Source organism: Macrotis lagotis, chromosome 5, assembly GCF_037893015.1.
Source record: "Macrotis lagotis isolate mMagLag1 chromosome 5, bilby.v1.9.chrom.fasta, whole genome shotgun sequence".
In the NCBI taxonomy this organism is placed as follows: domain Eukaryota; kingdom Metazoa; phylum Chordata; class Mammalia; order Peramelemorphia; family Peramelidae; genus Macrotis; species Macrotis lagotis.
This window is the reverse complement of record NC_133662.1, coordinates 245,621,980-245,648,250: the sequence shown is the minus strand read 5'-3', so window position 1 is coordinate 245,648,250 and position 26,271 is coordinate 245,621,980. Positions and strand designations below refer to the sequence as shown.

The 26,271-nt window shown below is 40.8% G+C and overlaps 1 protein-coding gene across 17 annotated transcripts in view; it reads right to left on the bottom strand.

Moving 5' to 3' along the window:
• Window positions 1-26,271, bottom strand: part of SPECC1 (sperm antigen with calponin homology and coiled-coil domains 1) — a 413,523-nt gene that overhangs the window by 210,058 nt on the left and 177,194 nt on the right. The gene's annotated exons all lie outside the window — the stretch shown is intronic.

Below are 26,271 nucleotides of genomic sequence, written 5' to 3'. Positions count from 1 at the left end.
CTTCATTCATGAGTTCAGGAGTTGATCTGGATGCTATCTAATGGTCCTGGTTGAGCACAGGTTGGCCTGAGCCCCAGAAACCATGAGTATTTGTTTATCAAATCAAGGACACCATGGACTGATCCAAAAGGCAAAATTCTCTGGCCAGAGGTGGAAACAAGACATCCCTAACTATGCAGAATGGGGGCATGGTGATGTGTGTTTGAAAGAGACAAGAGCAAACGGGATGGATGATTCATTGGCTGCTCAGGTCTGTTCCAGAAGTTTCTTTGGCCTTCCACAGCATGATAACATAGTCCCTTAGGAAGCTTATGGCCCACCGGGAAATTAGGTTGTACTGAAGTCGTTCACATTTCCATCGGTCCCAGGCCAAGGAGAACAATGAGTAATGCATTTCAGGGATAAAAACAAAAGTATTGATATTCTGAGTGCTAGGGAAACAAAATTCACCTTGAAGCTAGAAAACCCATGCTGATTGTGGAAGTATAATATATGGGGAAGAGAGATAGAGAGAAAGAAAGAGACAGAAATAGAGATAGTGACAGAGAGAGAGAGAGAGAGAGAGAGAGAGAGAGAGAGAGAGAGAGAGAGAGAGAGAGAGAGAGAGAGAGAGAGAGAGAGAGAGGATCCATGGAAAAGAACCTCAGTTCTGGAGACCTTGATGACTGAGGCCTCAAGAACCTTGGGCAAGTGACAAAGTCCCTCAGCCTCAACTCCCTGATGTGTCAAATGATAGGGCTGGACTCCAAGGTCTCTGAATTCCTTCCCAGCTCACTGACATGCTATGTTCCAATTAGAATATGAGCTCATTGACAGCAGAGACTGTGTTTTTCCCTTTCTTCGGATCACCAGGACTTAGTATAGTGCCTGTGTGTGCTTCACTACTCCAAAGACTCAACTGTCAAAAGCAATTAATCAAGACCAGGAAGGACTACTTGAGGAGAAAAGTGGAATAATAGGAAGGCAAAGGAGAGCTCAGGTTTGAGAAGCCCCAAAGCTCCATTTTTTATTACAAACAAGGACTCGTCCCTCACTGTCAGGACATATTGAGACCTCACCTATCTTTTATCCATTCCTGGAAACAGAATGCCCAATCAATGGAATGCAATCCAATCCAATCCAATAAGAGAGAATAATGTGCTAGAGGCTAAGTATACAAAAACGAAATGAAATACAGTCCTGCCTTCAAAAAGCTTCCATTCTACAGAGAGGATAAAGTCTCAAATGGTTAAAACCTAAAAAGTTAGACAGTTAAGTAAGAGGGAGTGAAGAAGGGTCTCATGTGGAATGTCACACCTTAGTCTTGAGGGAAAGACGACAGCATTCTAGGAAGTGTGGCCACTGGGAGCGGTTCTGGCCTTGCCTATGCTTCCTTCCCAGGACCCCATCTACCAAAGGGGACCCAAGGCCTTTAACAGATGGTACAGCAGCAGAAGCCAGCATACCCATGCTCAATTATGATGAGCCCTCACTTTGGGAGCAGAAGAAAAAGGAATAAGCCTTTAATGCCTACTACTGTACCGCACACACTACCAATTGTTGTTCAGTTGTTTCCCAGCTATGTCTGTCTCCACGCTGAAGTGGTTTGCATTTCCTTCTCCAGCTCGTTTTGCAGATGAGGAAACTAAGATAAACAGGATGACAATGACTTGCCCCAGATCACACAGTTATTATCTGAGGTTGGATTTGAACTTAGATCTTCCTGGCTCCAGACCCAGTAAACTATCCACTGCTCCACCTTCCTGTATAATAATAATATTATTTTTAATATAATAATCTACATAAAGCAGGATTTTCCCATCTCTGCAATAATCTACAGATCACAAAATATGAAGAAAAAGCAGTAGCCTGGTGACTTATTTCAAGATCATTTCTATATGATTTCCATAGAAAAAAAAATCAGAAACATAAGGGAATGAAAATGATGATGATGATCTTGATGACAATTATCTACAAAAAGCAATTATTTTACTCATAGGTACAACTACTACCACTGTAGATGTATTTCCCCTCCTCACTGAGCTCCCTTCCCAGGGTTGAATCACCCAGTCTGCCAGGAAACAAAAACTCCCATCACCCGGAGGGTTAGTACTGCTCACAAGACTTGGATAATATGGGAATCACTCTTCCTTTCCTTCTGGCAAGATGGAGGTCTACCAGGTCTTGTCATCTTATCTGATATTGGCTCCTCTGGTTCTTACCTTCTGCCCTGATCCTACTCCCTTCAAACACTCCTTCTCCCAAAATACACACACACACACACACACACACACACACACACACAGTGTCTCTCTCTCTCTCTCTCTCTCTCTCTCTCTCTCTCTCTCTCTCTCTCTCTCTCTCTCCCCAATCCATTGCTACTCCCTTGAGACTTCTAAGTCTTTTAGATTTTTGTTTCCCAGCATTTGGCAGTGTTTGACATAGGGTGGGCCTCACTTTCTTCCCCATCTCTAATAGAACACTGAATATAAAGGAAAATAACTAAGAGCAAGATAGTGATTTGTCCTGGCACCCTTTCTGTCTGAATGCTGTCCAAAGATCAAAAGAAAAAGATACTGCTTCTAACTAGTACTAGCACTACCACCATCGTCACTACTTCTACTAACACCACTGCCATGATTACCATTATTGTTACTGCTGCTACGACTTCTTCTACTGCTATTACCACTATCTAGCATTAATATAATAGTAGTTAAAGGGGAGGCTAGGTGGTGCAGTGGATAGAGCACCAGCCCTGGAGTCAGGAGTACCTGGATTCAAATCTGGCCTCAGACACTTAATAATTACCTAGCTGTGTGGCCTTGGGCAAGCCACTTAACCCCATTTGCCTTGCAAAAAGCTAAAACAAACAAAAATAATAGTAGTTAAAAATTTGGAACACCTTTTCTTTATGGTATTATTTCACTGGATCCTCACAATCATCTTGTGAGACAAAGCCCATTAATACTTCCACTTAGAGATGAGTAAACTGAGGTAGATAGGCAGGAGGTGAAATGACTTGCCCAAGGTCATATCACTAGTAAGGGTATGAGGCAGGATTTGAACCCAGATCATCTTGGCTCCTCCTCTGCCATTCTATCACCTATACTATGCTGCCAAGGTGGCATGGTGGTTATGATAATCACATCACACATGGCTAGCTTAGCACTTTGGCACTTCTAAGCACCATGATTTCCTTGGGATGAGTACTCTCCTCATTAATCTATCCCAGAACCAGAAAAAGCTGCCATTGATCCCAGGTTTTATTTAGGGTTCATATCTCATTCGGTCCTCATAACAATCCTCTGAAAGAGCCCCCCCCAAATTCTTATCCTCCTATTTTAAAAGGGAAGAAACCAAGACTCAGGGTTGCAAAATTAGTTTAACTACCAGGGGCAACATTTGAACCCACACCTCTCACAAATCAAAATCCATCATTCTATCCACAACACCAGGCTGGCTCAAATAGATTGTTTCCCAAGAGCTGCTGTGACCACAACAAACAAAGAGCCCCAAAAAAGATCCTTCTGCAGCCAAATGAGGATGAACCCCAAGGGACTTGGCTAGGTTGGTGCTCAGCTGTCTCTGGGCTCCCAATCCAGCTTCCAAACATGACCAAATTTCAGTGGATCCTGGCAAGGCCCATCTAGCTTCACTGTGTAAGAATTCTGCCTCCAGTTTGGCAAACCTTTGGGGAAGATACAGCTGTTTTAATCCCAAAGCATTGAATTGATCAAGGGAAAACTTCAGATCTCTTCAATTCATTTGATCCCAATTAAATATTGTCAGAGAATCACAGAATTGAGTCCAATCTTTTTCCTGACAAATAAATGGTTATCCAATAGCGATGGGGTTTACCAACCTAGGTGATTCTTTCCATGCCAACTTTTTTAAGTTTTTGCAAGGAAAATGGAGTTAAGTGGCTTGCCCAAGGCCACACAGCTAGGTAATTATTAAGTGTCTGAGAACACATTTGAACTCAGGTCCTCCTGACTCCCATGCCAACTTTTGACTTCTCTAATTGTCAAGCAGGTTTTTCTTATATTGAGTCAAAATGCATCTTTCTTTGTCTTTCACCTATTGATTCTCTGAGGTCTAACAAAAATATCCCCTTTCCCCCCGGGGGGGGGGGGCTTACAAACATTTAAAGACAGCAATTGTGTCTTCCCTCAAGACTCTCTTCTCTAGGTTCAATATTTCCAATTCTTTCAATCAATGTTCCCATGGCATAAGATCAGATTTTCTCCTCATTCCCTTCTACATATGTACCCCAATTTATTTGGCTCCCAAGACTCTCTTCTCTAGGTTCAATATTTCCAATTCTTTCAATCAATGTTCCCATGGCATAAGATCAGATTTTCTCCTCATTCCCTTCTACATATGTACCCCAATTTATTTGGGGTACAAGTAGGATTGGATCACCTAGATCCTCAAGTACCCCCGACGTGATGAATTCAAGTCAACAAAATTTAAATGACTGATCCTAAGCAAGGAAAGCCCGGCCCTGTAGAACACAGCTAAGACAACTAAGTTTGCTTCAGATATCTGAGGGGTTTTAGACTGGAGCTGAGATTATAAAGCTGTGGAGAACTCTAAGGGGGGAAAACTCCCTCCACCCAAGCAGATCCACAGTTTAACAGTCTTAGAGAGTATTAATTTATTTTTTTAATATAAACTTATTTATTTTACCAACTACCTGCAAGGATAATTTTCAACATTCATTTTTTGGGTAAGATTTTGAGTTCCATATTTTTCTCCCTCCTTCGCATCTCTTCCTTCCCTCTTGATAGCAAGTAATCTGATATAGGTTTTTCATGTATATCTACGTTAAATACATTTTCATATTAGTCAAGTTGTGAGAGAAGAATTGGAACAAGGGGGGGGAAACTTTGAGAGGGGAAAAAACAACATAAAGCATAAAATGAGATTTAAAGTGGAAAATAGTGGACTTTGGTCTGCATTAAGATTCCATAATTCTGGGGGCGGCTAGGTGGCGCAGTGGATAGAGCACCAGCCTTGGAGTCAGGAGTACCTGGGTTCAAATCTGACCTCAAACACTTAATAATTACCTAGTCATGTGGCCTTGGGCAAGCCACTTAACCCCATTGCCTTGAAAAAATCTAAAAAAAGAACAAAACAAAAGACTCCATAATTCTTTCTCAGGATGTGGATGGAATTTTCTATCAAAATTCTTTAGAATCGTCTTTGATCATTGCATGACTGAAAAGAGCTAAGTCTATCATAGTTGATCATCACACAATGTTGCTACTAATGTGTATAATGTTCTCCTAGTTCTGAAGAGCATTAATTAATTTTTTTTAGGGTTTTTTTGGCAAGACAAATGGGGTTAAGTGACTTGCCCAAGGCCACACAGCTAGGTAATTATTAAGTGTCTGAGACTGGACTTGAACTCAGGTACTCCTGACTCCAGGACCGGTGCTCTCCACTGTGCCACCTAGCTGCCCCAAGAGCATTAATTTCTAATTAAGTATTGAGTCCAAGGTTACAGATCCAGGATGTGTTGGAGGGGGAACTTGACATCAGATCTTACTGACTCCAAGGTCAGTTATCTATCCACTAACTGAAGGATAAACATAGTCAGTCTCCCTGTCTCTCTGTCTCTCTCTCTCTCTCAAAAGCAATTATTAAATACATGGGGGGATGTCCCTCCCATGGGGCGGGGGGGGGGGGGGTCAAAGACTACAGTGAGCTAGTACCTGTCCTCAGAGAGCTTCCAGGAAAGTTATAGCTCCATGGAAAAGGGAGCATCTGAGCTGAGATCAGAAGGAATTCCAGGATACTAAGAGACAGAGGTGAATACTGATGATGATAATGGTGATGCTAACAGCTCCTATTTTTAGACCATTTTAAGATGTGCAGAGTAGCAGAGTAGCCAAGGTTGGAACTTCAAACTAGAAAGAAATTGATTCAAGTCTCACTTCTGGCACATAATGGTAGAATGACCCTGAGCAAGTCACTTACCCTCTTTGGTGTCTTGGTTGACTCCCTAAACCTTCCCCAACCATCTGTCTTTCCTCAGTTAATTATTTCCCATTTATCTTCTATATAATATAGCTTGTTTGTCTATATTTGTTTGCACATTATCTCCCCCAATAGAATGCTAGTTCCTTGAGGACAAAGGTTGTCTTTTATCCCTTTTTGCATTTCTAGAACTCACTGGCACATAGTAGGAGTTTAAAGGGGGGGGAAGTCCAACAAAAGCATGGAGGACAGAGATAGTGTGTTGAGTTTGGACTGAGTTCATGAATGGGAGGAGGAGGAGACTTGGAATAAGCTGATTTATTTTAATTGATTTCCACGAAGAGCTTTCAATAACACATGTGACACAGAAAATGAGCTGGCTACAACGGTTCCAGGGAAAGACCAGATTTTTCAATTAAAGGAAATGAGTTTTCTTTTCAAAAAAGTTTAACTTTCAGGTGGCTTAGTGCCTAGAATCCCTTATGCCACACTGAACATTTAATTTAAAAATTATTTATTTAGCTATTCCTGGAAAAGAGAGAGATTAAAATTCCCATGTGGTACCTGACAATGGCAACATAAGGTCTCCAGGATACAGAAGTCCCAGAACAGACTGACTCATGAAATTGGAAATGGTTGACATTGCCTGTCCTCTGCCTAGAGTGGAGAAGGGGAGACCCTGGGATTGATGAGAAGGGGATTGATTCTTTCTGTTTAGCCGCCAGCATCAAGGCTGTAGGGCTGTGCAGGGGGTCTGCTCCAATCTTCAAGCAATCTGAAGACTTACCTATATTTATTTAAACATGCTCACTACAGGTGATTAGAATGTAAGCTCCCTGAGGGAAGGGCCTGTCTTTGGAATTTGTATTCCTAGCATCTGGTCCAGTACTTGGCCCATACCAAGCAAGGGCTTTTTTTAATTTTGAAAGATTTTATTTATTTTGAATTTTACAATTTCTCCCCTAATCTTGCTTCCCTCCCCCCCACCCCCCACAGAGGGAAGTCTGTTAGTCTTTACATTGTTTCCATGGTATACATTGATCTAAATTGAATGGGTTGAGAGAGAAATCATATCCCTAAGAAGAAGAAAAGAAAAAATATAAGAGATAGCAAGACTATATAATAAGATAACTTTTTTTAAATTAAAGTAATAGTCTTTGCAATTCTTTCTCTGGATGCAGATAGTATTCTCCATCACAGATACCCCAAACCAAGGGCTTTTAAAAGATGTTTTTTCACCTGAAAAGGCTTACATGAACTGTTGTTAAGTGAAGGGAGCAGAACCAGGAAAATACTGTACACAGCAACCACAACATTATATGATTTCAACTAGGATAGACTTAATTTTTCTCAACAATACAGTGATTAAAGACAATTTTCAAAGACTTTTGATGGGAAATACCATCCACAACCAGAGGGAAAACTACGGAGACTGAATGCAGACCAAAGATTACCATTTCCACTTGTTAAAATTTCTTTTTTTTCCCCTCATGTCTTTTCCCTTTTGTTCTGATTCTTCTTTCATAGAATGATTAATAATGGAAGTAAAATCTATATCAGATCACATATGCTATTGTGTGGGACAGGGAAGGATGGGAGGGAGAAAACTTTACAAATGTGAATGTTAAAAACTATCTTTACCTATAATTGGGAAAATAAACACTTTAAAAAAATAGAGATAAATTTCCTAGTAGATTATAAGCCTCTTGAGGGAAGAGCATTCTAAAACTTTTATCTTTGAAGTTCAAGGTTCTATCATTGTGTTTTGCATGGAAATGATGCTTAATAAATGTTATTCAATAGTAAATATTAAATTTTTTTCCATTTATTCATTCATGTCTAGTAACATCTAGCCCATACAGAATCCATTGGGAACTTCTGGGGAAGATGATATATGGGGGCTCAGCTAGGTGGGAAAAGGAGACAGTCATAACACTTTGGAGAATATTACAAGATTCACTATATTGCACATATAAATACACGCTATTACAAGTGCATTAGAGAGAAGCAATGTGCCATTGGTTGGGAAAGCTAGAGTCAGCGAAGAGCAGGGTTCAGGTCCTGCCCTGGACAAATCCTAGCTCAGTCTGACCAGGCCTGAGCAAGGCCTTTCACTCTAAGACTCTGCAGGGCCCTGGCATTTGGAATGTCCTCACCAGGAAGTTCTCTTAGATGAATGAAGTCAAAGCCTGGATTGTAAAAGAGCTCATTAGTTTCCAAACGAAGTGCTTTGTGAGGCCAGAGGGTGGTTCTGCTTACTGACCTGAAGAATCAGAGAAGGCTCCTCAGAAGAGGTGGCAAAGATGGGGACATGAAGGTGGGAGAGCACGGGCTGGGGGCAGACCTATAATATAAGGCCATAACATCACAGGTTTAGAGCTGGAAAGGACCTCGGAAAGGTCATTTAATCCAATACCCAGGGTATCTAGGTGGCATAGTGGATAGAGCCCTGGCCCTGGAGTCAGGAGGACCTGAGTTTGATCCCAACTCAGACACTTAATAATAACTGCCTAACTGTGTGACCTTAGGCAAGTCACTCAACCCCATTGCTTTAAATAAATAAATAATTTAAAAAAATCTAATGCGCTCTTTTACAGTTGAGGAAACTGAGGCCCAGGCAGTTAAGTGACTTACACAAGGTTAAGCAGTTGAGCCAGGATTTGAACTTCAAATCCAGCCCTCTTGCCACCTCTCAAAATAAGATAGCACCAAGATCTGAAGGGCCTTGAACGCCTATAACAAGCAATGGGGAATAACAAAGGTTTTGAAGTAGAAGAATCCCAGAACTAGATCTAGGCATGTGGAAGATAAGTCTGGAGATGTCAAGAAGAATGCAGCTGGAGGAGAAAAGTCGAATGATTTTTCAGTGAAATGAATTTATTCCAATAACCCAAGTAATAAAGGTTGAGAGGAAACACAGTGAACTCACTTCCTGAGTTCATATCTGACCTCAGACACTGGCTGTGTGACCCTGGGTAAGTTACTTCACCCTACCGGCCTCAGTTTCCCTCATCTGTTCAATGAACTGGAGAAGAAAATGGCAACCCACTCTAGTATCTTTGCCAAGAAACCCCCAAATGGGGTCATGGAGAATCAGACATGCCTGCAAAAAGCAACTGGATAGCAAAAACAAAATAAATATCTCTTACTAGGGGAATTGGTTGCATGTCTCTGTTCTCAGTTTCCTCATCTGTAAAACGAAAAGGTTGGACTTCTGGGTCTTTGAAATTCCTTTCAGTTATATGACTCTATTAGGGAAGTGAGGTGAGGGGCATGCCCTGAGAAAATCTCTATGGCAAAGCATGAGGGCAGTTGTTCTCCCATTGGGAAGAGGAGGAAGGCAAGGGAAATTTTCTGACCTAGACTCCCAGGGTTATTAGAGCAAAATGATTTAGGACTGGAGAAAAAGGGGCTGTAGCAAAGCTGTGCAGTTTATGAGCAGTGATAGCAGGAATGATGATGTGAAGACAGACTGTAGGGGACAGAGCCAAGGTTTTCACTGAAGAAAAGATATCAGAACAAAGCGGGAGTGGGCAAGTGTGTGCGGGTGGACAAACACACACACACATAGAAACACTGCACATACATACACGCAGGAGACTGACCACAATGGGAAGATTGTTCTGCCAGCAGCCTGGCTTAGAAAGAATGAGATAAACCTTTTTTTTTAAGTCAAAAGCATGTGTTATAATAGGGAGGCAACTCCAGAGAGCAGAAGTACCATTGTGAGTGGGTGATCAAATCATGGTATCCTCTGCCTTGATTAATTGTTGGAAAATGATGGATGACCTCCATCTAGTCTCAGAAGATTGTATTTTTATCCAATGTGCACATTTTGCAACTAGCTGTGGGATCCTTGTCAAATCACAACTCGCAGCCTCAGTTTCCCAATGCTGTAGAATGGGGCTAATAAGACTATCACATATACCTCAGATGGCAGATGAAATGAAATGACATGAGGGGCTCCAATGAAATAAAATATAAATCACTTAATGATGCTCAAGACGAAGAGAGATGCCTGCTAGGATGGGTTCCTAGATCTAGAGATCAAAGTGCAATTACAGGGGGTAAGTGATGAAGGCAGGATTTAAACCCAGGTCCTTTTTACCCCAAAGTCAGTGATGCAGATAAACATTGCCACTTTTAACATTCTGAATCTTCCTACTTGGAATGTCTGCCTTTCTTTAGTCCCCATTTATGTTTTGCAAGACAATGAGTTAATTTTGCTCTCTAAACTTTGGGTAGGACTGAATATATTTGTAAATCCACACAAAGTGTGTATGTGGGGTGAGTGGGTGGGGGAAAACATCCCTCCTCTTTCCCCAAATAAACATACTTTTATTATAGGCACAACTGAGTGTGGCAGAGGGAAGGCTCTGAGGGACAATGAAACTTTTGAACAAAAGACCCTAAAATGGAAGGGAAAGGGAGTGGGGGTGGGGGGGAGTTGGGGCTGCCAGGGTCCAAATGGAACACAGTGAGGGCTCTGTCTTACATTACAGGGCCGATAAGAGAGAAGACAAAGCCGGCAGTGTTTATGGGGCTCAGAGATAGTCAGAATATTCTGGCTGGCCTACAGGCAGCCCACACAGCCAGGTTAGAGTTAGTCATCTCCAGAAAGACCTTGGAAAGGCTAGGTCTAATACACAAGCAATCTGAAGAGCGAGTGAAATACAGCTATTTTCCATTGAAACTGAAGTGGCCGGGGGGGAATGCTGGGGGGCCAGAGGCACACATTGGCCAGGGCTGTCAGACTCACAAGCCAAGGAAATAATAGCATAAATGCCAGTAAAGAGGAGAGAGAAGACTCAGCGTTGCATAGGTGTGATGATTTACTTAGAAAACCCCAGAGAATCAGTGGATAAACCAATGGAGCCGATTAAGAGCTTTAGTACAAGCAATAGGATAAAATAGGTACATAAAAGAAATCAGCATTGCTATATAGTTCTAACAAAAATCACTGTGTGATCCCAGAAACATTCCCATTCCCTAGCTCAAGAGTTTGGCACCTCTGAAGGGGAATCCTCTAGTGCTATGGAGGGAAGAAAGCCCATGGTTTCTTTGCAGCTAACACTAAGGCATAATTGGCAGCTGAAAGGAGGGAGGCGGCAGGAAGGGAGAAAGGAATGAATTAAATGGTCTGTGTTTGGATGTGTCAGTCATTTCCAAAGGAGATCTGGACAGAACTCTTAGGTCCTACCAGGGGAGGATCCTTCCTGATTACATAAAGCCAGACCTATAATAACTAACTGTGGAGGGTGGGGGGTGGGGAGGGGATAACTCCCTTGTTTAGCTTGAAGCAACATGAAGTAGAGGTCTAAGTCATTAATTTATTTCTTGATCTTAGAGTTCCTCATTTGGCTCAGCTACACAGAAGGGACCCTTAGCATCCCTGAGAAACTTCCAAGTGGTACCAACCAAAGGATATTAAACCAATGTGAGTGAAGGAGAGAGGGCTGAGCCCCACTCAGATTAACGACAGCATCTATTTTGTCTCCCTACGTGAATATAAAAAGATATATTTCTTTAACTTGAATTTATTGCATCCAACATGGCACAAAATGAGTAGTTGTGGCTTGAAACCATAGAATTCTTTGGGGCAGAAGAGATCTTAGAGAGAAAAGGCTTAAAGAACATTCAGTCTAAAAGAGATCTCAGAGACCATTCGTCAGAGACATTAGTCAGGTAGACCACAGAAGGAGAGAATTATGGATTCAGAGCTAGAAAGATCTTTCTGGAAAAGGGGAGTAAGGTTTCTTTTATTTCTCTTGAAATCAGGCTTGTAGGGAAACTTCCCAGATTTCCTTAAAATATCTGAAAATGGAAATCATGTATCTAATATATAGAGTTAAAAAGGTCTTTTAGACTAAATGTTGCTTTTGTTCAATCGTTTTTCAGTCCTGTCCAACTCTCTGTGATCCCACTAGGGTTTTTCTTGGCAAAGAAACTGAAGCAAACAGAACTAAATGACTTGCTCAGGGTCACAAAGCCAGTCACTCTCTGAGTCTGGATTTGAACTCCAATCTTCCTGTCTCCATGTCTGGTTGTTCTATTCACTATTTAGCTTCCCCTTATGCTAAAGAACTATCTTCAATTTCTTCAACCATTTCTACTATTGATAGGATTTCCAAGGTCAGGTTCTTGTGGATTAAGAAATGACAGATCTGATCCAATCTGCATAGAGGATAGATGGGCTGCCTCAGGAAGTAGTGAACCCCCGATCTCTGGAGGAATATCTCATCTTGCTATGTTGATAATTAATTGGTTACCAGAATCTCTGACTAACTTGGACATAGAAGCATACCAAAAAATTTCATCACCATTGAAATTGCTTCAGCTTCTCCACTGGGACTGGTTTGGAGGGCTGAAGGGTAGAGTAACTCTTTCCAAAGATTTCACTTATAAAAAGTTCAAAATTTTGGAGCAACTAGGTGGTACAGTGGAGAATTCCAGGCCTGGAGACAGGAAAGCTCATCTTTCTGAATTTAAATCTGGCCTCAGACACTTACTAGATGTGTGACATTAGGCAAGTCACTTAACTGCTTACCTCAGTTTCCCCATCTGTAAATAAACTGGAATAGGAAATGGCAAACCACACCAATATCTTTGCCAGGAAAACCCCACATGGAGTCAGGAAGAGTCAGACACAACAGAAGAATATTCCAGCCAATTCTTCTTTTCTCATCAACTACTCTGCTTGGTTTCAACTCCACTAAACATGATTCTACCCTTTGGTGCTCCCCACCCTTTTCAACTTCCTTTTGTGTAGTGTCCGGCATATAGTAGACACTTACTAAATGTTAATTGATTATAAGTCTGTAAACACACATCTATCTCTCTGTCTATCCGTGACTGTCTAGATAACTATCGACACACATATTCACATATGTTGTCTCCCTCAACAGCATATAGACTTTGTGAGGGAAGAGACTAGTTTATCTTTGTTGGGAAGACAAGGATAATATATAGAGTTTAAAAGGTCTTTAAAGGCCATTTAGGCCAATCTTCACATTTTATTGATGAGAAAATGGAGGGCCAAAGAGGATAAAAGACTTCACCAAGGTTAGTGTCAGAATAGAACCAGATCCACTGACATCAAATCCACTGCTCTTTCCACAGCACCACCCTGCCTCCCTAGAATCTGTCACATAATAGACATTTAATAAATGTCTGCTGTTTGATTGACTGAAAGACTTGATTGATTGAATGAATTGGGCATCTTTGCAATTCTGTTGAGTATCAATGAAAAGGTGGCTACCTTCTGGGAGCTGGACACTACATTTTGGTTAATGCAACAAAAAGTTGTATTCACTTTTTTAAAAACACCTCAGTCATTTGGTTATTCCACTTAGCTCCTCTGCTGACGTCTTTTTTATTTAGTTTTTGCAAGACAATAGGATTAAGTGACTTGCCCAAGGTCACACAGCTAGGTCTGAGGCTGGATTTGAACTTGGGTCCTTCTGACTCCAGGGTCAATGCTCTATCCACTGCACCACCTGGTGGCTTCTCTGCTGATGTCTTACTGGGATATGGGTGTGATTCCTGGCTCTCAAAAGTTCTGTCAGTAGAGCACAAGCATAGGCAATCTTACCCAGCAAGGGCAGGCTTTGAGTACCATCTTGGTAGGGGTATGTATGTCTGTAGTCAGTTAAGTGTTAAAGAGGCTCACTCATTTGTTAGGAAGGATGTTTTCTCTCCCTTGGACATTGCAACCTTTGATGATCATTTACTAAAAAAGGTTATAATCAAAATTGGGGTGATAAATATTCCCATCAATAAAACTGTAAAATTAAACATATTCATGTTAAAGCCCCTTAGTTCATGGTGAGCTTTTAGTCTACCAAGACTGCAAGCTCCTTGCATTCTACACTTGGGCAACTCGAATAACTGACATTTTGAACCTGAGTACAATTTACCTGTTAAATTTCAGTTTGTTTTAGCCTCAAATCCCAGCCTAATGAGATTCTTTTACAATCCTGAATCCGTCAGCTACCAGTTTTTTCTCTCCCAGTTTTGTTCCCCCAACAATTTCAGTGAGCATGCCTTTGAAAGAGCACAGATTGTAGAGTGCAGAGGACCTGAGGTTCAAATCCTACATCAGTCACAAGTGGTGTCATCTTGGACAAGTCATTTTCTTGAATATAAAATCAAAAAACGGAACTGGATGATCTCTAAAGTTTCTTTCAGCTCTAAATCTAAAATTAAATAGAATAGGGTGAAGGAGAGCATCTTGTAATCTTCTAAGGCAGGGGCAAGGAATGTCTGGCCTGCAGGCCTGCAGAATCATTTGGTATGGTGCTGTCAAGACAACCATAGGTGAGACTCAAAATTTCATTAAATCTAGAAACTTTTTAGGGGTGAATTAATTAAATGTTTGACCAAGTACAGCAATCTACTTTTTACACTGGATAATCCTGTATGGCAATCGAATGATGTTATGAATATCCAAATGGTCCTTGGCAGAAAAAAGTTTCCCCACCTCTTCTCCAACAGTTACCTTCCTGCTGATATCAACCTTACTTTTGGTTCCTAACAGGGACAAGGACTGGGAGAGGTAATTTCCTTTCTCATGAGCTTCTGATACAAATAAAACTACAGGCTCACCTTACTCCATCCCTAGAGAATGAACCAGCTACAAATTTATCCAGCCTATATTTCTCCATCTTATCCAAAAGGTCAGCATGAAAGTAATTGCAATAAACTCAATTCATGCAATTCCCCCAATCTGGTAACCTTATGAAAATTATTTATTGTAATTGATTTATTGTAATACAATTTCACTGATATTCAGGTATTTCCTTGCAAATGAAAAAAAAACATAGATGGGGGGGTAGGAAAAAACTGTAAGCTTTGGCAGAAGCATGAAAAGAAAGATCCGTGTCCACAGGGCTCTTATTTCCCAGGACAAAACTCTTTCCTTCAGCAATTTGAAAATGTCTGAGCCAAAGGAGGCCAGCTGGCTTCATAAAGCTGCATTGTTAGGGATGATGCAGCAATCTTGTCCTAGAGGGGAGACCCTGGAAAGAACCCAATTTGCTCAAAGAGAGCCTGAACCACCCACAGGTGTCTTTAAAGTCTTATCATGAAGGAAGGAAGGCTGAGTGGGACCAGCTCTATCCGCTTTGTATACGCTCCACCTTCCTGAATGGTCTTTTGTGGTAATATGTTCATTATTTCTCCTAAACCATCAAAATTTTCTGTCATTCTTCTGATGTAGCACAGGGTTATGGGAAGTTAAATTATTCAGCAAATATTCAGTGACCTGAGAACCCACCATCCACAGAGCACTCTACCAGTCTTTGAGAGATGGATACAATTGATAAATGTATATTGAACTATTCACCCGCACATGAAACCACCCCTGCCCTCAGGTGATACCACATTCTAACAAGGGGGAGCAGCAAGTTACATCAAAGTAGAAACCAAGTATGGGCACAGTCTCTGCCTGGAAGGAGCTCACAATTGAGCTCAGTGGCTAAGACGCACCCAACAAATCAAGGAAGGATTTGGAACTTCACAGGTGTGAGAATGCTCTTTATGAGCACAGATCACAATCCTATCTAAAATTTAGCAGATAAGTGACAATTTAGCAGTTGTCAGAGGCTCAATTGGAACCCATGACAACTGATTTTCTACACATCACTCTCCTACTCAATAATCTGTGACTATTGTCTGGTAGATCAGTCATGTTCTACTCTCCATTTGGGGTTTTCTTGGCAAAGATACTGGAGTGGTTTGCCATTTCCTTCTCCAGCTCATATGACAGGGTGAAGTGACATGCCCACGGTCATTCAACTAGTAAGTGTCTGAAGCCAGATTTGAATTTAGGTCCTCTTGACACCAGGCACTCTATCCATTGTGACACCTACTCGACCTATTCCATAGATGCCACCTGCTTAATAAACTCATCTGTAAAATTAAGGGATTGGACAAACATTTATATGTAGTATTTTGTGTATACTGTTTTATTTGATTCTCACAAATGCGTAGGGAAGATGTGATTATTATTTCCATTTTAAAGATGAGAGTTGAGGAAAACAGTGATTTGCTTCGCATCATTAATAATAATACTCTTTATTATTTAATAAGCTAATAATAAACTCTTTAAAGTTTGTATGCAAGGGGCAGCTAGGTGGTGCAGTAGACAGAGCACCGGCCCTCAGGAGGACCTGAGTTCAAATATGACCTCAGACACTTAATAATTACCTAGCTGTGTGGCCTTGGGCAAGCCACCTAGCCCCATTTGCCTTGCAGAAACCTAAAAAAGAGTTTGTATGCACTTGATAAATGATATCTCATATGATTCTCATAACCCTGAGAGGAAGATGCTATTATTATCATTGCATTTTGCAATTGAGGAAACTGAGGCAAACAAATGATTTGCCCAGGTCACATAGCTTTAAGTGTTTGAGGCTAAATTTGAATTTAGGACTACAATGCATCTCAGTGGTAGTGAAGTGGATAGAACCCTGGACTTGGAGTCAGAAAAATTCATCTTACCAAGTTCAAATTTGTCCTCAGACAGCTGTGTGATTCTGAACTAATCATTTAACCCTGGTTGTATCAGTTTCCTCCACAGTAAAATGAACTGGAGAAGAAAATGGCAAACCACTCTAATATCTCTATCCCAGAAATGAAGTCATGAAGAGTCAGACCCAATTGAAAAATGACTAAACAACAACTCTCAGACTCCAGATCCCTACGTTATACCCACTGCTCCATCTAGTATGCCCAGAGGCACCTCAAATACATGGTGTAATTCATATGTTTGGAATTTTAAAAGAGAGTTATCTTTCCTCTTCCCCCTCAAAACAACAAAAACATCAACTACAATCTAATTAAGTGGCTAATACTACATTAGTCTTCATTAAAATAGGCACGGTGTCCAGAACTAGGGTGGGGATAGACCAGATACTGGCCCTAGCTTGTAAGATCATATCAAGAATGGAGAGTTAGTACCACCTTTAGAAATGCAATTAAAAAGCTGGAGGACATCCAGAGAATGGTGAAGTATTTGGAGATCCTACCCCATCAGACTAGCCTGAAGGAACTAGGGACATCTAATCTGGGAGAGAAGACTCCTCAGATGGGATGTCTCAGGAGAAATGGGGATCTCCCACCCCAACAGGTCTCTAAGTAAAGGCTGGTTATCCTCCAAGGGGAGGACATTCTTGTTCAGATCTGGATCAGACTAGGTGTTGCTCAGGGAATCTCTCTGCCTTTCAACTTGTAGCTTCTGGGATTTGGATCATTTTTAAAGATGCCCTGATAGGAAAGGGAAGGGAAGAAGGGTAGGGGATGTGAGCTGTAAAATATCTGAAATCATGCAGAAAATTGGAATTAGAAAAGTATTTGCTTTGCTGATTGACAGCGTAGATAATGCAAAAACCAAGTGAGCCACAGTAACAGATAAACTCTCTATCTAGTAAACAGGCCATGAGTAGCCTCCTCAGCCTCTTAAGGATTTCCTGATGGGGTTAGTCTTTTCATTAGGAGATTAAGAGAAAGGGAAACAATAATAACATAAAATACACATTCTTGAGGAAAAAAGAGAAAGAATGAAAAAGGAATCAGAAAAACTGGTCATAAAAGGCAATGGCATCATAGATAAAGTTCTTTTGGTCTTTTAAAATAAAAGACAAAGCAAAATGGTTTTGAGGAGAGCCACAGCTGAGGTCCTCAAGAGTAAATGAGAAGTTTAAAGAACTGTCCAGAAGAGGATGTTTTCTAGGCATAACAGTGTATGGCCCTGAGAGACAGAGGAGGAGAATAGAAAAACAAACAAACAACCCCCCCCAAAAAAACTCAAATACTAGACTCGGGGGCAGTAGGAGACTCACCCATTATCAGTTTACTGACTGGGTGACCACCCTAAGCCTCAGTTTTGTGATCTGTAAAATGGGGAGAATAAATGTGGCTCACAAAACTTAACAAATGTGGGTTGTAGATATTCTAGAGTCACAGATTTAAGAGCTGGAAGAAGAGAAGGGAAAAGGAAATAGGTGTTTCTAAGGCACCTACCATGTCCCATGCATTGTGCTAAGTGCTTTTTAAAAATATGATCCCGTTTGATCCTCTCAACCTCATCCTGGGAGGCAGGTGCTTATTATTATCCCCATTTTGCAATGGAGGAAACTGAGGTCAAGTGTCTGAGGTTGAATTTGAACTTGGATCTTCCCAACTTCAGGCCCAGTGTTTCACCATGTTGCCTATAGGCCAATCTAGTCCAACTTCCTCCATTTTGCAGCTGAGGAAATCAAGATCTAGAGATAAAAAGTAACTTTGAAACACCACTCCAGTGTGGAAGGAGTACCAAGAAGTCCTAGTCCATTCCTCTCTTTCTCTTTACACAGGTCCAAAGGAGAGAAGAGATCACAGGTTTAGAGCTGGGGGAACCCTTAGGTATCATATAGGCTAACTACTTCCTCATTTTACAAATGAAGAAACTGAGTTCCAAAGAAATTAGATTACTAAGCCAAGGTCACAAAGATAGTATGTGACAGAACTGAGATTTGAATCCAAATCTCCTTCAAGCCCATTTATCTTTTCACTTCAAAGTAATATGTTCCTTGAGTTAAAGGATATGTCTGAAGACTCAAAAGTCATTGGCAGATTCTATCTCTGGGCTTTGTTTTATCATAACATTCATGATTCTAATATATTTTTTGTCAATTTACAATAAACTGGCAAAAACTAAATGATTTTTCAATAATTAAATAGTTCACTAAACCCATGTAAACAATTACTAAAGTCAACTAGTAAATATGTAAATATTATTTAAATAAATTATACTTTTAAGAATAATATAGTAGATACATGAAGCTAGATGTCCCAGTGGAAAGAGTACTAGGTCTGGAGTCAGGAAGACCAGAGCTCAAATCTAGTCTCAGAAGCTTAATAGCTGAGAGTCACTTCACCCTGTTTGCCTTAGTTTCCTCATCTGTCAAATGTGCTGGAGAAGGAAATGGCAAATCACTGTAATATCTTTGTCAAGAAAACCTCAAAGGGGGTCACTCAGAGTCATATGTGACCGAACGACAACAACAAACAAACACTGCCATTTCAATGGCCCGGCAATATTTTTCTTGTTCCTCAGATTGCCTTTCATTTACTTTGTGACCTCATTGGTGTGAATATATCTTCTACTAGTGCAGGTCACAACCTGTCTACACTTGCTCAGGTGCAACTTTTGTTTGAGTCCTCCCATAAATCCTCCGAGAAAGGACATCCACTCGATGTGCTAGATTTTCCCATAAGTCTCTTAACATGACCAGCTCTTCTACTAGCCATATGTCACCTGGACAGCTTTCATGCCACTTCTTGCAGGCAGTTCTGTCATAAGTAATATCCTGGGGCTTAGTTACACCCATCATATGCCTCGCCAGTGCCTTTTGGGTGACCTCACAATTCTTCTGTGCTGATTGTATTCTATGATTCACAGCCATACAGTGTCACCAGAAGAAAAGAAGATTTTTTTTAAAAATTGGATTTTGTTTCAGAGAGAAGTTTTTGATTTTCAAATACAACCCCTATTATTCTCTTCCTCCTATTAAATTTTTGTCTCAGCTCACTTTTTAACAAAATATTATAGGCATTTTAATTCCCCTACCTCCTCCATCAAAAAAAAAAATCTTGTTTTTTGAAAAACAATTATTTCCCATCTAGTTTAAACACTTCCAGAAAACCTCACTTTTTGGATGTAGAAAAGATGAAAGGTTTGAACTAAGGTAGCAGCAGTGGGAATGGAAAGAAGGAATCATTATCAGGCTCCTTGTGAGTTGAGGTTGTTTCATTCTTTGTACTTATATCCTCAGTAATGAAATACCTTGCCTCATATAAAGCAGAAGCTTAATAGATTGTTGATTGATCAATTGATAGATGGATAGCTCGGAGGCTCCATGAAGTCTAAACATTTGAAATAGCAAACAAAGGAAGGTTTTAAGATTATGAGCCTAAGTCAACTGGGAGAGTAGTGGTACCAATAATAGAAGGGAGGTTAGGAAGAAAAGCTGAAGATGAGGAGTAGTAGCTTGGCTCTAGCCCTCTATAAGGGAAAGCTGTGAAATCCAGGGGCCAACAGGCATTAGAAAGTAGGAATTGGGTTCCATATGGAATATTAGGACTTAGAAATTTGGGAGTCACTTATGAAGATGGGATCAAAGAAGTTAACAGAATGGATAATAATACTGAGGGAATATACAGAGAGAAAAGCAAAGGGTCAAAGACAGAATTAACTCCCATAGTACCTAGCCCTGCTTCTTGCTCAGTGGGTGCTGAATAAATAACTGTTGGATGATTATTATTTCTACCCTAAATGCATTCTAAAAATGAAAAAACAAAAACAAACCAACATTCATTGTGGGGAAATATTTGGAGACTGTGTACTGAGTTATGGTTTCCATCAAAAAGACTTGCCCCATGTGATGGGGAAATGCTAAGCTTTCATCTTCTGCCAGGACGAGTCTGATTTCAAGGAGATAAGAGAGTCGGCCATCTTTAGCATTTTCATTCTACTTTTGATCCTATTGCAACACTTCCAGATCAGGAGGATTACTGAAGAAATGGAATCTCATACTTTCCTCATTGTGTTTCTTCTCTATTTTGGGGTTGGGGAGTAGAGCTAAACATTTCTCACCTAAACTCCAAAGAGTTGGCCCTTGGCAAGAAGACATAAGAACATGGAATGGAATACTCCAGAAGCCTCTCCCTGATCAGAATTCAAATTTAATGCCCTGCCAGGTAGGAATTAAGCTCCCAGGTGGGTGCTAGCTAGCCTGTGATCTTAAATCCAAAGTCTGAATCCATGGGAATTAGAGATTCTATATGCCTTTTAGCCCCATAGGGTAAGCCAGGTGGCAAGTATTTCTAGATTCATAGGTGAGACCAAACGAAGTAGCTTTAAATCTGACATTGCCATTTATACGGGTGATTTAGAACCTTCTGAAATCCTCTTCTGATAACAACACTAAGCAGGGATTAGACTTAGTCAAAAAGCTGTCAAGAAGAATTGATGAAGTGCTTACTCCATAAACTAATGACAAAAAACTAATCGTAGTTAAGGCCCAATAAAGGGCCCCATTCCCACCTGTAAATGTACACATTCTCATACTTTCCCACCTTTCCAATGTAGGTCTGATTTATTTAATCGATCAGTAGGTATTTATTTCACATCAGCTTTTTAACAATGTATTATGTGATAGGGCTACAAAGACAAAAGTGAAATGGTCCCTGACCTCAAGGAGCTTACATGTTATTAGGGGAAATACTATGCATTCATGCATATAGAAAACAGATATAAAGAATAGACTCCCAGATTTAGATCTGGAGAAGACCCCAAGGGTCCTCTATTCCAACCTCCTCATTTTACAGAGAAGGAATCTGATATGGCAAGAAGAGAAGAGTCAACCAGCTACCAAATGACTGAAAGGGATTTGAATCCAGGTCTTCCTGACTATGAATCTAGTATTTTATCAGATACTTGTCAAACATGAGTTTCTTGAAGGCAAGAATAGTTTCACTTTTATTTTTGTTTTTCCTGGGGCTTTGCAGTGGCTGGCACATTTTTTATTTGTTTTTCAAGCATTTTAGTCATACCTAACCCTTTGTGATCCCATTTGGGGTTTTCTTGGCAGAGACTAGAATAGTTAGCCATTTCCTTCTCCAGCTCCAGCTCATTTGACAGATGAGTAAACTAAGGCAAACAGGGTGAAGTGACTTACTCAAAGTCACACAACTAGTGAGTGTCTGAGACCGATTTTTGATCTCAGGTCTTCCTGACTCCAGGCCCAGGCTTCTAGTTACTAAGCCACCTACCTGCCACATAGTAGTTTCTTAAGTAAAGGTCCTATGGTGCAGTGGTTAGCACTCTGGATGTTGAATCCAAGGATCCAAGTTCAAATTTCAGTTGGATCTTTTTTTTTTTTGAGCAGCTAGGTGGCACAGTGGATAGAGCACAGGCCTTGGAGTAAGGAAGATGGAAGTTTGAATCCAGTCTCAGACACTTAGCTGTGTGACCTTGGGCCAGCCACTCAACCCTGCTTGTCTCACATCCAGGGCTATTCCAGTCATCTGGATCCTTATTTGGTTACTAGACCCAGATGACTCTGGAAGAGAAAATGAGACTTGTGCGCACACACACACACACACACACACACACACACACACACACCTCCTTACTTAAACCCAGTTCATGTGCTTGTCATGGCTTCACCTCTCTGATGTCATGGCCTTCTTCAATAACAAAGGACAAATATCAGATCCTTAATAAATTCTGGCTGCTTGATTGATTGCACAAAGCAATTTCAGAAGGGAAGCAGAAGCATTGGGGGGTTCAGAAAAAAAACACATGTAGAAGGTAGCACTTGGGGTGAACTCTGAAGGATTTTTGAGGAGCGGGAGGAAGGGGGTATGTTCCAGGCATGGAGGACAGTCAGCCTATTCAAAAGTATGGAGATGGAAAGTGAAATGTCAAAAGTGAAGAATGTCAAGGCCACTTGACCTTTAGGCTTTTCATAACTGTTAAGAAATATTCAATTGGATTGTTTGGACAAATATTCAGTAATATTACACAAAGTTGATGATTTGTTTGTTATAATCTAAGCTCTTCTCTGAAAAGGTAATTTTTTTAAACGCCAATATTCCACCCATGCTATTGTAAGACTATGGGTCATGGAAGACCATAGTTTTCAAAGAAATGGAACTGAAAATCATTCCAAGGACAATGGAAGGTCACTTGTTACAAGTGTGACTTTGAGTAAATCACTTATCCCTTCTGGGTCTTAATTTTCTCATTTGTAAAATGAGCAGATGACCTCTGATAACTTTTAAGAAATTAATGAGGGAAAACTATGGGCAGGTCATATGGCCCAAATGACAGATAATTCCTTGAATAATCAATGAACTTCACTGATGGTCTCAATATGGCAAAGAAAAACAGAGAAGATTCCCTAACAGATGAATGGACTCCCAAAATGGCGAACTTGTGGGAGAATAAGGACAAGAGTGGAAGAGGCTAGGCAGAGGCATGGATGGGTGTTACCATTATAAACCCACATCTATGATATCATAGATCTATCTGAATGTGACTTATTCAGACCTGTTAATAAGTGTCTCTGAGCCTACTGAGCAAGAGTTATGCAAATAAAAAAACATCTGATCTGATGGGAGTCAGCAAGAATATAGCATTCACTTAGCAGTCAACTTTCTGGGGTGGCTAGGTGGCACAGTGGATAGAGCACCAGCCCTGGAGTTAGGAGGACCTGAGTTCAAATATGACCTCAGACACTTCATAATTATCTAGCTGTGTGGCCTTGGGCAAGCCACTTAACCCCATTGCCTTTCAAAAACTAAAAAACAAAAACAAAAAACCCCCCAAAAACCCCAGTCAACTTTCTAGCTATACATGGATTCTTTCAAAAAAGCAGACCACTATCATACCTATCTGAATGTGAGTTTTTCACACCTGATAACAAGTGTCTCTGACCATCCTGAACTGGCTTCAGCAAACAAATGATTTCCAACCTACAATTAGGATGGGAGTCAACAGGAATATATGATTCATTTAATCCCCAACTTTCGAGGGTTCTTTCATGGGTTCTTTCAAGACCTCTTGTGTTAATAATTGCTTCCTTACATGATTGAATATACTCTCAGACTCCATTAAGATGTAAAGCCCACTGGAAAGAGAATCAGATTTGGAGGTTAGGGTCGGATCCTAGCTTTGTCCCTTCCTACCCATCTAGCCCTAGGCAAGCTGCATCATCAGCCTAGGCTGCAAAGTTGTCTCATCTATAACGGGGCTTAAAGATGGCCTTAAATAAGCTCTAAGCTCCCTTCCAGCCCTGAATATGCTATTTTGAAAGATTTCTTAAATATTAAACAACCAAAGATTTAAAGGGAAAAGACTTGTTATATCAGCATGAAACAAGTGGAAATTGGACATACCCTCAATAAACAAATCTGATCCATGTTGCTGAAGGGAAGGGAATCTTATTTTCCAAATTTCTTGACCAGGATTTGACTCTAGCATTAACATCTTGACTTTTACATCTCTGTCATTTTCAAATAATCTATCCCTTGTCCTTTCCACTAGCCCCTCTCCACCCTGGGAGCCATCCCTTGTAGCAAAGAATAAAGAGAAATCAGTTCCCCCAAACTACCCACAGGATCCCACAGGATGGGGCAGTATTCTACATTGATAGTCCCCCACACCTCAGCTAAGGAGGGATGGAAACACATTTCTTCTCTTCCCCCAAAGTCATGACCGATCAGTAGACTTGATACTCATTCAGCTTTTACGAACAATTTCTCAACTAAGAAAACATGGGCCTTCTTACAATGACCATATCAGATGGGAACTGGTATAAATAGGCCCCGTATAGTGGCCAAATGTTTCTTTCTACTGATTTTTCTGGTCTCACTGGCTACATGGCGTCAGGTTATAAGGAAGTGATCAATCACTTAGGGTCCTCTGGACAACTCAGATGACTTTCTCACGCCCTTCTTTTCAAAGACCGAGGGTCATTGTGTACTCTCTCTCCCCTCCCTACTTCCCCAGCTCTGTCAACGAAACACAGCCGTTTTCTGAGTCACCCAGGATGGAAAACTTGGATTCCATTTTCACTCATGGCTCTCCTTTATTCCTTCCATATTCATGCAGTGACAGCTTTCTATTGATTTTTTCCTTTGAATTGTCTCTCTCATTTATACTTTCTCCCCTCCATTCTGAAAAAAAGACCAACTTACTTCAGGCATGCATGACCTCTAGCTTAGTACACTGAAACAGCCCCCCAGACAATCTACTCTTTCCCCCACCAAATCATTCTGCTCAACCCTAGAAGAACAATCTTTCCTTATTTTAGAATGGTTGGTTCTTGTCCTTCGTTATCAAAGACCAAAATTACATCATTATGTTTGAGACAAATGACATTGTGTCTGTCTGTGGCTGATGAGACAATATGAGCTCAGAATGCTCTACCATGGGTTGGGCACAAATAGTCCATGTGAACACCTGGGGGTACTCTAAAATTAGGGATGTCATGTTTCCTTTGAGCTGCTTCCATTCTGCCTTCCTCATACAGCACAGTCCCCTCACTGATGAGGGCACACCATGCTGGGCTGTCCTGTGCCAGGGTCTCCCAAGCTGTAAAATAAATTCTAAAATTCTTCAATGAGACCTTCAGGGTGTCTCAGTATCACTTCTTCTGACTCCCTTGTGAGTGCTTGCCTACGATGAGTTCTCCATAATTTTTTTTTTGGTGGCATTCTAACGTGTCCAACCCATCGTAGTTGCGCTCTCTGTGGTAATGTTGGAATGTTAGGCAGTTTAGCTTGAGAAAGGATCTCACTGTCTGGTATCTTCTCCTACTAGATGATCTTCAGAATCTTCCTAAGACAATTTAAATGGAACCAATTCAGTTTCCTGGCATGGTGTGGGTAGACTGTCCAGGTTTCATGGGTGTATAGCAATGAGGTCAACACAATGGCTCTATAGATCTTCAGTTGGTAATCAGTCTAATACCTCTTCTCTCCTACACTTTTTTTTTTTTGGTAATGCGTGTGTTAATGTGTACCTCCCTAGAAAGGACACTGCCAGGGTAAGTGAACTTGTCCATAGCCCTCAAAAGTTCTCCATTTGCTGTAACTGATGGTTCTACATTTGGATGGTGTGGTGCTGGCTGATGTACCTGGGGTTTTTTGGTGTTCATTGTTAGACCAAAATGAGCATGAGTGGCAGAGAATAGATCCATACTTTGTTGTGTCTCAGCTTCAGAGGCCACATTGAGGGCATGGCCATCTGCACCAACACTCCCTCCACTTTTGTCTTGGCTTGTAGCTTTTCAGTTCAAGTCACCCAGAATTATTTTAGAATTATTACTGGTATTCTACTGTTCTAAAACCTTTAAAGATTCCCTAGTACTTCTGTGACTTTTGGCAAATAGCTCACCCTCTCTAGGCCTCAATTTCCTCAACTGTAGAATGGGGGAGATAGAATAGGATTTTAAATCTATGAAGTCTATAATCATCTATGATCTCTCTTATCTCTTCTGGCCATTCCTTTATCACTATCTCAAATGCTCATAACAGTCTTAGACATATACTACCAGGCAATTAGATGGTAAGGAGTTCACAAAGTAAGAAGTGAATTCAAATCCAGTCTCTTACTAGCTGTGTAATCCTGGACAAGTCACTTAACTTTATCTGCCTCAGTTTCCTCATCTTGCAAATGAGCTGGAGAAGGAAATAGCAAACTATTCCAGTACCCTTGCCAAGAAAACCAAAATGAGACCATGAAGAGTCAGACACAATAAA